The 12019-nt window shown below is 53.3% G+C and overlaps 1 protein-coding gene across 10 annotated transcripts in view; it reads right to left on the bottom strand.

Annotated features, from left to right (window-relative positions):
* Positions 1-12019, bottom strand: part of MPRIP (myosin phosphatase Rho interacting protein) — a 114695-nt gene that overhangs the window by 79755 nt on the left and 22921 nt on the right. The gene's annotated exons all lie outside the window — the stretch shown is intronic.

Raw genomic sequence — 12019 nt, 5'->3', positions numbered from 1 at the left:
TCTGCAGAGCACAGGAACTCCTAGACACAGGCTGCCTCGCGCGAGCTCCTCATCAACACGGCAGGCTCAGGGAAACAATGGGATTTCACTCAGCAAGCACGGGAGCGTGCGTGGTACACCAGGAACACAATGTGAACACACAAAACAGCCCAGGAGACACACTGCTTTGCTGATAACCGCCCTGGAAGCAGCCGAGGGATGAGGCAGGTCCCCCGCCCAGCTCCAGCCCGCCCACACGGAAGGTGGGGGCGATGACAACGCCATCCACACCTCCGGGTGCTCATGGGAGAAAGTGCCCATAAAACCCGGCATAGGAACAGAGTACAGCACAGCCACGGTGCAGCCCAGGGTGACAGACCCAGCAACTCCACTCCCAGTTATAGACCCCCCGAGGAAACGGAAAACAGTCATTAAGTAAAAGCCTGATGTTACAACTGCCAAAGGTGGCCGCAGCCTTACGCGTCCATCGAGTGACAAGTGGGTGAGCTCGGCCCACGCGTGCCGAGAAATGAGACAGCCCTGCATGCCGGGAGCCGGATCAGATGGAGCTCCACGTCCCGTGGTGTCCACTTAGGTGGATGTGCAGGACAGGGAAATCCACAGCAGAGGCAGCCTGATGGCGGCTGGAGCTAGGGAAGCAGGGGCTGGGGGCAGCTTGCTCAGGGGGTGGGGTTTCTCTTTGGGGTGATGACAATGTCCTGGAGTAAGACAGTACAGATTCGCGCAAAGCACTGCCACTATGCTAAAAACCACTGAACAGGAGCCAGCCTTGTGGTACAGCAGGTTCCCTGTTACTTGCGACACCATCATCTCGTATCAGAGGTCCAGCTTCCTGCTAATGTGCTTGGGAGGACAGCAGAAGATGGCCCAAGCACTTGAACTCCTGCCACCCACATGAGATGCCCGGATGGAGTTCCTGGCCCCTGGCTTCAGCCTGACCCAATCCTGGCTTGCTGTGGGCTTTTGCGGAGTGAACCAGCAGATGGAAGAGCTCTGTCTCTCTTTCTCTGTCACTCTGCCTTTCAAATACATAAAAAATTAGATGAATAAATAAAAATGCTGAATTGTGTATCTTTAAAGGGTGAATTCTGTGGTGTATGAATTATGTGAAATGCATCTTGATAAAAGAAAACAGATGAGATTAAAAAACAAAACAAGTAGAGTGTCTGGCTTGGGTATTCTCAAAACATCTTGGGCATGGTTCTATTCTTACCACCCAGAGTCCCCCACTCCAGAGCCCCAGAGGGGAGGCTCACAACACAACAGACCCTCTGGTTCCCCCCACCCTTCAACCTCACTCAGCTGGCAAGAGGGGGCCAGAAAAGGCGCCACCAGGCCATTTTGTTCACTACACTTTGGGGGGTGCCACCAAATTAAAACCCAAGCCCCCTGTTATATACACACAGATGTCTGGATAAGCCTTAGGGTCCTCTTGAGGTGCTTCTCACTCAACTCTCCAGGTGAGGAGGAGGGAGGTGAGGGGTGCCTGGTCACACCAGCTCCACAGGACGGCTGTGTAATGGTCACAGAGGGCTTGCTGCCTGCAGCAGGACACACAGCCTCCAGGCCAAGCCAAAAACCCTCTTTTCTCAGCTTCTCTCTGAGGTTCCTCAAGGGCCCCAGGGAGTGCTGGCTTTTCCCACGCCCAGAGTCAGCGTGGTTGGGAAAGACTTACCTGATGCAACAGGAGCAGGAGCCAGCAGAGGGGCCTGGCAAGGCAGGAGCCAAGGGGGGCAGAGGTCTGGTTTCTCCGCCAACACCAGAGGTGCTCAGCTGCCCCCATGCCACTCAGGTGCACGGGGCTGGGCCAAGACAGTGCCCTTGTGTACCCCATTTGGGGATCCTACTTAGGATCAGCCAGCCAGCCCCCACCCATGAGGCCCAGAGGGCAGGCCGGAAGGCCATCTCTCTCCCAAGTCTGGCCAGGAGCTGCCTTCAGGGCCGCAGGCTGAAGGGCTCTGGGGTGATGGTTAGACTATCTGCAGTGTCCACCTGCCCTTCGCCAGAGGGGACAGCAGGGAGCACCCAGGCCTCTGTGTCCACGCCGGCATCCTTATCCACTCAACAAACATGTGCGAAAGCCTACATAGGGCACAGCCTGTGCGCTCCACACCAGGGAGTCTGGGGCCCCAGCTTCCCACACAGCAGCGCAGGGGCACTGGTCCAGGTGGGCAGGCCAGAAGACACAGGGCCTGGGTCACCAAGAAAGGGCTCTGGGGGCCGGCGCTGCGGCTCACTAGGCTAATCCTCCACCTTGTGGTGCCGGCACACAGGGTTCTAGTCCCAGTCGGGGCGCCGGATTCTGTCCCGGTTGCCCCTCTTCCAGGCCAGCTCTCTGCTGTGGCCAGGGAGTACAGTGGAGGATGGCCCACGTGCTTGGGCCCTGCACCCCATGGGAGACCAGGAGAAGTACCTGGTTCCTGGCTCCTGCCATCGGATCAGCGCGGTCCGCCGGCCGCAACACACCGGCCGCGGCGGCCATTGGAGGATGAACCAACGGCAAAGGAAGACCTTTCTCTCTGTCTCTCTCACTGTCCACTCTGCCTGTCAAAAAAAAAGGGGGGGGGGGGGACTCTGGGAGGAGTCAGCGGGGAAGCAGGCACAGTCACCACGGCAAAGCCCAGGGTGGTCGTCGGGGGCTTCGAGGCTGGAGGGCTGGGTGACAAGTGGGGGGCACAGAGCTTCTCCTCGGGATGATGAAATGGCCTACAGGTCCCGCGGGGACAGCTGCCCATCTCTGGGAGGAAAAGACCCTCAAAGGGTCCACAGAAAAACGGAGCCAGAAATAAAACTTATTTTGGTACCAAAAAAAAAAAAATTCTGAAATCCATGCAGTTTTTCATAATATACATTTTCCCTGAACTTTCTGAAGATCCCTCATACACTTTACATAGGTCACCTGCATGGGGGTTGTGAATTTTATCTCAATAAAGCTGCTAAAAAAAAAAATGTTCACCAAGGCCTGTGCTGGCAGTAGGAAGCAGAGACAAAACACCACTCCCACCCAGCCGGCTCGGCTCCCAAGCCAAGGACGAAGAAGCCCTGGCCTGGAGAGGGCGGGGCCCCTGCGAGAGCTCCAGGTGACTGCCCCAGGCAGACTTGGGAAAGCCGACCAGAGAGGCCGGTACAGGTTACAGGTCAGGAAGGGCAGTGACCTGAGGCCTTGTGGAGGCCAGCGGGGAGCAGGAGGCCCCGGGGCTGAGCAGAGAGCAGGGCCAACTCGGGGCCTGCAGGCAGACAGGACAGGAACCCCAGGGCCACCCAGAGGCCTGAGGGTCGCCTCCACGGGCACCACACAGGGGAAGCACACAATCCACGCCCATACAGGAAGGTGGTGCCCCTCTCCCCAGCCTCCTCCTCCTCGGACAACCTATGGCCCTGACTTGGCCGGAGATGCCTCTCCCCTGTGTCTGGAACTAAGCAGAAGTGCGACGTCCTCCCAGTCCTCAAGACCAGAAGAGCCCGCCGACCGGAGGTCCACAAAGAGCAGGAAAAGCAGGCAGTGCCCACCGTCTTCCACCTCATCTGCTTCCAGGGCAGGGACTCTGACAGGTCCCAAAATACCCTAAACCTCAAACTCCAAGACACACAGCCCAAAAGGAAGCCGGCGGAGAAAAGTGCCTTGCAACAGAGCTGTGGGCTTGGTCTTACTGTTTGTGGTTGCATGGCTGGTTACAAAAGGGAGGTAGAGGCAGGTGGTCTGCTGTGGACAGGGGTTTCAGTTGGACTGTACGGACCTAAGCTCTGTCGCCACAGCCCTGGGAGCCCGGCCCCATTCTGACCTAGGCTATCCCAGAGGAAGCACATGGCTCCTGCCCTGTGTATAAGCCACTGAACAGAGCCTCCCAACCCACACAAACCTGAGGCTGCACATCTTGGTGGTCTCTGGAGGGGCTGCTGGGGATCTGGGCGACTCCTCCACCCAAAGCCCTTCCAAAAACTGGGGTGAGTTGCCATGTCCTGGGGAGACGGAATCCGCTGCTCCCTATCATTCTTGCCAAGTACGAGCAATGACACAGGTGACTCCCCTGGGCTTTTTTAATTATTATTATTTATTTGAGAGGTAGTTACAGAAAGTGAGCCGGGGTGGGGGTGGGGGGGTCTTCCACCCGCTGGTTCACTCCCCAAATGGCTGCAACAGCCGGAACTGAGCCAATCAGAAGCCAGGAGCCAAGAGCCTCTTCCAGGTCTCCTATGTGGGTGCAGGGGCCCAAGGACTTGGGCCATCTTCTACTGCTTTCCCAGGCCATAGCAGAGAGCTGGATCAGAAGAGGAGCAGCCGAGATCAGAACCTGTGCCCATATGGGATGCTGGCGCCGCAGGTGAAGGATTAACCTCCTGTGCCACTGTGCCGGCCTCTGAGCTTTCTTTTTATCTCATTAACCAGGCTGGGTACTGGGAAAGCTGGCACAGGAAACACCAGCAGGCACAGACCAAACAACAACAGAGCTGCTAGTTCTGGCCTAAGAGCCACAGAGGCCAGCCTGGAAAGTAAAAATCTCAGACGCTAAATTCCTACCCCGGCCCAATGCCACAGGAAGGCCACAGGAAGCCGGCAGCCCCCACATCCACCCAGAGTGGGATCAAGGGACTCCAAGCAGGGGGCGGGGTGAGGACCCTTTCATCTGCATTGCAGGAGGCTCCTGCCGGGGAGGCAGCAATGAGGAGCTCCCCCTGCAGGGGTCAGCAGCGGCCAGGTTGGGTAACTGGGTGGCAAGTGTGGCCCCTTGTCGGAGAGGCACAAAGTAACTGACTACGGGAACAGGTTCACCCAACTCTGCCTCCGCCTCACAGGCAATCCTTAAAACAAAAACATTAAACATGTACAGGGAAGTAACTAGGCTTCCCTTCCCTGGGTTTCCTAATGACTTGAAGAAGCTCGACGTAAAGCTATGCACAAGACTACCGTCGGGGAAGCAGCAAAGGGGCCAGTGACACCACCACCGACTGGGTGCGTTAACACAGGTAGAACAGAATGCCTCCATACCAGGCTGAGGACTAAAGAAAGAACCCACAGGATAGGATGAAATTCTAAAGAAAAGGCCGGCGCTGTGGCTCACTAGGCTAATCCTCTGCCTGCGGCGCTGGCACCCCGGGTTCTAGTCCCGGTTGGGGTGCCGGTTCTGTCCCGGTTGCTCCTCTTCCAGTCCAGCTCTCTGCTGTGGCCCGGGAGGGCAGTGGAGGATGGGCCAAGTGCTTGGGCCCTGCACCTGCATGGGAGACCAGGAGAAGTACCTGGCTTCTGGCTTCAGATTGGCGCAGTACGCCGGCCATAGCAGCCATTTGGGGGGTAAACCAACGGAAGGAAGACCTTCTCTCTATCTCTCTCTCTCACTGTCTAACTCTGCCTGTAAAAAAAAAAAAAGAAGAAGAAAAAAAAAGAAAGAAAGAAATTCTAAAAACAAGCAAGAAATCCACAGGAAGCAGGAAAAAGAAAACAAACTCCAAGAGAACAAAGAGAAAACAAAAATGTACAGACTAACATGTCGATAATTTCAGTAACTGTAAATAATCTAAATGCAACAATCAAGACTGACTGGCAGAGTGTAATAAAACATGGCCCAGGGTCAGCACTGTGGCATAGGGGGTAAGGCCACCACCTGCAGTGCCAGCATCCCATAAGGGTGCCAGTTCAAGTCCCAGCTGCTCCACTTCCGATCCAGCTCTCTGCTGTGGCCTGGGAAAGCAGTAGAAGATGGCCCAAGACCTTGGGCCCCTGCACCTGCGTGGGAGACCCAGAAGAAGCTCCTGGCTTCGGATTGGCACAGCTCCGGCTGTTGCAGCCAACTGGAGAGTGAACCAGCGGATGGAAGATCTCTCTCTCTGCCTAGACTCCTTCTCTGTGTAATTCTGACTTTCAAATAAATAAATAGATCTTTAAAAAAAAAAAAAAAACCTCTCATTTTCGTGGCTCCTCCTACCCACACAGGTTAACATGTACCTAGCTACCTTACCACACTCAGTATGGTGTCAGGTAATTTACTCCACAGAGGTGTTTCGTGGCCCAGGTGTTTGTTCCGTGGACACTGGGGACAGATGTGTGTTCTTCTGCTGCTTGGTGGGCTGCTGTCTACGTGTCAGGTGGTCATTTTGGTCCATTTGTGCTACCACAGCAGAATCCCTAAGTAACTGTAATGAACAAAAGTTGACTTTCTCACAGTACCGGCGGCTGGGAGGTGCAAGGTCAAGGTGCCGGCACCGTCAAGGTCCCCTTGCTGTGGTCACGTGGCAGGAAGGGCAAGAAGGACAGAAGCAGACCAGGGCGTTAACCTGCTACACCACAGTGCTGGCCCTGAAAATGAGTATTTTTAAAGAATTTTGTGCAGTAGACCAAGCACCAGGCCCGGAAGGCAGAGCAGCAATTACGCCCGCAGTCACTGCTCTGGTTCACTGGTCCTGTTAACTGGCTTCAGCCCACTCCCTGGGGGCAGCTCAGAGGCAGCCCCCTGCCCAGCTCCCAGCAGGCTGCTAGGTCTGACAACACTGGGAAGGATTTTCGGGAACTCTACATCCAGAAACCCCCTACCCTCAATTCCCCAGAACAGGGAGGATGGGAGAAAAAACCAGGACCCTCACTCAGGTCCATAGAAACTACGTGCTCTCCCCTCTCCTGAGACAGACCCCTGGCCTACCAGGAGCACTCTCCTTAAACCTCCCTACCTCGCTGACCCCTGCTGTGTCTCCTGTCTGGAGTCTCCGGTGCGTGCACGTATGCAGAGACAAGAACCCCTGAGCCGCCCTTCTCCAGGAACAAACGTGTTCCCTCAGCACAACCGGAGAAAGATAAAAAGAAAATCTCCAAACACTTGGAAACTAAGCAGCACACTTTTTTTTTTTTTTTTTTTTTTTTTTTTTTTTTTTTTTGACAGGCAGAGTAGACAGTGAGAGAGAGAGACAGAGACAGAGAGAAAGGTCTTCCTTTGCCGTTGGTTCACCCTCCAATGGCCTCCGCGGCCAGCGCGCTGCGGCCGGCGCACCGCGCTGATCCGATGGCAGGAGCCAGGTACTTCTCCTGGTCTCCCATGGGGTGCAGGGCCCAAGCACTTGGGCCATCCTCCACTGCACTCCCTGGCCACAGCAGAGAGCTGGCCTGGAAGAGGGGCAACCGGGACAGAATCCGGCGCCCCAACCAGGACTAGAACCTGGTGTGCCGGCGCCGCAAGGCGGAGGATTAGCCTAGTGAGCCGCGGCGCCGGCCAAGCAGCACACTTCTAAGGAAGCCATGGTCAAAGAGGAGACCTCAAGGGAAATTTTTAAAAATTTTTTGTTATTTTTTTTAAAGTGAAATAAAGGGGCTGGCACTGTCATGCAGTAGGCTAAGCCTCTACCTGCGGAACCAGCATCCCATATGGGCGGCGGTTCATGTCATGGCTGCTTGCACTCTTCCGACTCAGCTCTCTGTTTATGGCCTGGGAAGGCAATGGAGGATGCCTAAATGCTTGGGTCCTTGCACCCACGTGGGAGACCTGGAAAAAGCTCCTGCCTCCTGGCTTTGGATCAGCTCAGCTCTCTGTAAGTCTACTTTGCAAAAAAAAAAAAAAAAAAAAAAAATCAAGGGAATTAAATACAATGTATCAAAATTTTGGAGGTGGGCACAGTGATACAGCAGATTAAGCCTCACTTGTGACACCCACACCCCATAGAACACTGAGTCCCAGCTACTCTGCTGCTGATCCAACTCCCTGCAGATATGCCCAGGGGGCAGTGGATGTTGGTCCAGTAACTGGGCTCTTGTCACCCATGTGGGAAGCCTGGATGGAGCTCCTGGATTTGGCCTGGCCCAGCCTTAGCTGCTGCAGGCATGGAATTGAATGAAAGCTCTCTTTCTCCCTCTCTCTCCCCTCCCGCCCTGCCTTTCAAGTACATAAATCTTTTTTTTTAATTGTGGGGACATAATTAAACAATCCTGAGAAGAACTTTACAGCACTGAAATGCTCACATTTGAACAGAGAATCTAAAAAAGGAAATATGAAGTATGCCCAATGTAAGACAAAAAAGGAAAATAATAAAGAAGAGGACTCAGTGACACGTGCGGCAGGCACTGGATGCCGAGGTTAAGATGGTGCCTGGGACACCAGCATCCCTCATCGGAGGCCCTGGGTGCAAGTCTTGACTCCTCTGGGAGGCAGCAGGTCACGGCTCAAGTCCTTGGGTCCCTGCCACCCATATGAAGACCCAGACTGAGTTCCAGACTCCTGGCTTTGGCCTAGCCCAGCCCTGGCCACTGAAGGTATCTGGGGAGTGAACCAGCAGGTGGAAGACTGAGCTCTCTCTTTCAAATAAAAATGGAAATAAGTTTTAAAATTGTTTTTAAGTTTGAAGGATTTTTTAAAAAAAGAAAGAAAGAAGATTGGGGCTGGTGCCAAGGCTCACTTGGTTAATCCTCTGCTGCGGCACCGGCATCCCATATGGGCGCCAGTTTCTAGTCCCAGTTGCTCCTCTTCCAGTCCAGCTCTCTGCTGTGGCCTGGGAGGGCAGTGGAGGATGGCCCAAGTGCTTGGGCCCTGCACCCACATGGGAGACCAGGAGAAGCACCTGGCTCCTGGCTTCGGATTGGCGCAGTGCGCCGACCGCAGTGGCCATTTAGGGGGTGAACCAACGGAAGGAAGACCTTTCTCTCTCTCTCTCTCTCTCTCTCACACTAACTCTGCCTGTCAAATAAAAAAAAAAAAAGATATTGAAACAGAAAAACAATGAAACAAAGGACTGGTTTTTACAGAGGATCAATAAAATCGACAAAAAGAGAAAGTGGAAACTAGCCAGGAGGCATCGCCACAGATCCTGCAGCCATGAAGGGTAACAAGCATACCACAGGCAAATCTACAAACATCAATCTGACAACTTGAAGTGGGCCTTGAATATGAAACTTTGGAACTTCCAAAAGCAAAATCTCCAGCCCCAGATGGTCTTACTACAGAACTCTACCATATGTATGAAGAATTGACACCAACCCTTCAGAATCTTTTTTTTAATTATTTATTTGTTTGTTTTCTGAGAGGCAGAGAGAGAGCTCCCGCCCATTGGTTCATTCCCCAAATGCCCACAGTGTCCTTGGGCAGAGGCCCAGGCTGAAGCCAGGATCCAGGAACTCAATTCGGGTCTCGCCTGTGGAGGCAGGAACCCAAGTACTTGAGCCAGCGCCGCTACCTCTCAGGGTCTGCACCAGCAGGACACCGCAGTCGGGAGCCGTCACACACTCTGCTGTGCCAGGCAGGCCTCACAACCAGTATCTTAACTGCCAGGCCAAAACACACCTGCTCCTGCAGAATCTCCTAGAGAAAACTGAAATAACCCCTTCTAATTCACTTTATAAAGCTAGTATCAGGGCCGGCGCTGTGGTGTAGCAGGTAAAGCCACCGTCTGCAGTACCGTCATCCCATATGGGCACTGGTTCAAGTCCTGGCTGCTCCACTTCCAATCCACTTCTCTGCTGTGGCCTGGGAAAGCAGTGGAAGATGACCCAAGTGCTTGGGCCCCTGCCCCGACATGTGAGGCCCGTTAGAAGCTCCTGGCTTTGGATCCACGCAGCTCCGGCTGGTGTGGCCAACTGGGGATTGAACCAGCGACAGAAGACCTTTCTCTCTCTCTGCCTCTCCTCTCTCTGTGTAACTCTGACTCTCAAATAAATTAATAAATCTTAAAAAAAAAAAAAAAAAAAAAAAAAAAAAAAAAACTAGTATTACCCTGACAAAAAAGCCAGACACCAATACAGAAGAAAGTGGGGGGGGGGGGGGGGGTGTTAAAATCTTTCATAAACATAGATGCAAAAATCAACAAAATATCTGTAAACTGAATTCAGCATGTGTTAACAGGCTTACAGACCATGAACAAGCAGGACAGCTGGCCTAATATTCAAAACCAATCAGTGTAATCACCCGGGGCTCCAAAATGGGAGCCGGCAGGCCCAAGGGCCACCTTCATTACTGCACCAAAAGTCTGCCCCAAAGTAGTTTTTGTTTTGCTCTTGTTTTAGTTTAAAAGAATAAAGAGGGGCAGGTGCACAGCGCAGCAGTTAAGACACCCCTCAGGCGGCAGCTGGAGTCCAGGCTCCGCTTCAGACTCCAGCTTCCTGCCTACGCACACCCTGAGGGGCTCAGTACCTGGCGCTGCTGTGGGTTGTTGGGGAGAGAATAAAGGATAGTGTCTGTCTGTCTCTCTCCCTCTCCCCCTCTCCCTCACTCCCTCACTCCCTCCCTAATAAAATGGAAGAAAAGATAAAGAGGGACTAATCTATCTGCACAAGACTCATATTCACAGTAACCAAGACTGTGTGGCACTAACAGAGGAACAGATTACAAAACCCAGTGACTGGGGCCGGCATGCAATGCTGGCATCCCACACGGGTGCCGGTTCACATCCCAGCTGCTTCATTTCCGACCCAGCTCCCTGCTAAGGGCCTGGGAAAAGCAGCAGAAGATGGTCCAAGTGCGGGAGACCCAGATGAAACGCCTGACTTTGGCCTGGCCCAGCACCGGCCATTGCAGCCAGCTGGGGAGTAAAACGGCAAATGGAACATATCGCTAACTCTTTCAAAATAAATAAATCAATCTTTGAGAAAAGAAAACCCAGTGATAAACCCAAACATGCACGACTTATTTTTTGACAAAGGTACAAAAACAACTCAGTGGAGGAAGAGACATCCTTCAATAAACTGCTTATCCACAGACAAAAACAAGTAAGCCTAAAGCTGAGGCAAAAATTAGCACAAACTGATGGACTGGACTTCATTAGAATTCAAAGATTTGCTCTGCAAAAGGACGTCAGGGGTTAAGAACAGCCCTGGCAACAGAGGAGGACGAGATGTTTGCCAGCTGTGCACTGGACTGAGCATGAGTACCTAGAGTCACCGAGACCTCCCAAAACTCAACCGTGAACACCCAACGCTCCAACGAGAGCACACGCAAAAGGCACAGATGCTTCTCAGAGGACACACGGGCAAGAGCAACAAGCTCAGGAAAGGCGCTCAGCACCCCCAGCCTCTGAGCAAACGCCATTTCAACAGCAGGAGATGTCACTCTGGCTTCTTAGAACTGCTGAATGGCCACAATGTCAGATGCTGCCAAGTACGCAAACACAGGACAGCACTCACTCCGGCAGTGAGCTCAAAACTGAGCACGCTAGACTGGAGTAAGAAGCTGGGATGAGGGGGTTGGCACTGCGGCACAGCAGGTAAAGCTGCCGCCTACAAGGCTGGCATCCATATGGGCACTGGTTCGTGTCCCAGCTGCTCCACTTCCTATCCAGTTCCCTGCTAATGGCCTGGAAGAAAAAAAAAAAAGAGGAAGATGGCTCATGTATTTGGACTCCTACCACCCATGTGGAGGACCTAGATGAAGCTCCTGACTGTGGTCTGGCCCAGCCCCAGCTGTTGCAGTCATCTGGGGAGTGAACCAGCAGATGGAAGGTAGGTGTGTGTGTGTGTGTGTGTGTGTGTGAGTGTGTTTCTCTGTGTAACTCTTCCAAATAAATAAATAAATCTTAAAAATAAAATAAGATCCTGGGGTGAGCCTATGATTGAATCATGGTGGCTTAATACAAGTGGGCAAGGAAAAAAAACTGCATGTGGGGCCAGAGCAGGCAGCATCCCAAACGGGTACCAGTTCCAGGTCCCACTGCGCCATTTCTGATCCAGCTCCCTGCTGATGTGCTTGGGAAAGCCGCAGAATATGGTCCAATTGTTTGGGCCCCTGCACCCATGCGAGAGACCCAGACGGAGTTCCTGGCTCCTGGCCCAGCCCTGGTTGTTGTGGCCATCTAGGGAGTGAACCAGTGGATGGAAGACCTCTCTCTGCCTTTCAAATAAATCAGTCTTGGGGGGAAAAACAAACAAACAAACATGCAACTCCCATAGATCCAGGAACTCACTCCCAGGCACTGACTCCAGAGAAATGAAAACACATTCACACAAACGCTGACGGCAACCTTATCACTAACAGCCCACTGGAAACCTCCGGGGAGCCTCCAGTGGGAGAGTGGCTGAGCGGATCGCAGCAGGAAAGAGCAGCCCAGCGGGGTCGCC

This window comes from Oryctolagus cuniculus, chromosome 17, assembly GCF_964237555.1.
Source record: "Oryctolagus cuniculus chromosome 17, mOryCun1.1, whole genome shotgun sequence".
NCBI classification, from domain to species: domain Eukaryota; kingdom Metazoa; phylum Chordata; class Mammalia; order Lagomorpha; family Leporidae; genus Oryctolagus; species Oryctolagus cuniculus.
The sequence above is the reverse complement of the archived record's forward strand: the minus strand, read 5'-3'. Positions and strand labels throughout refer to the sequence as shown.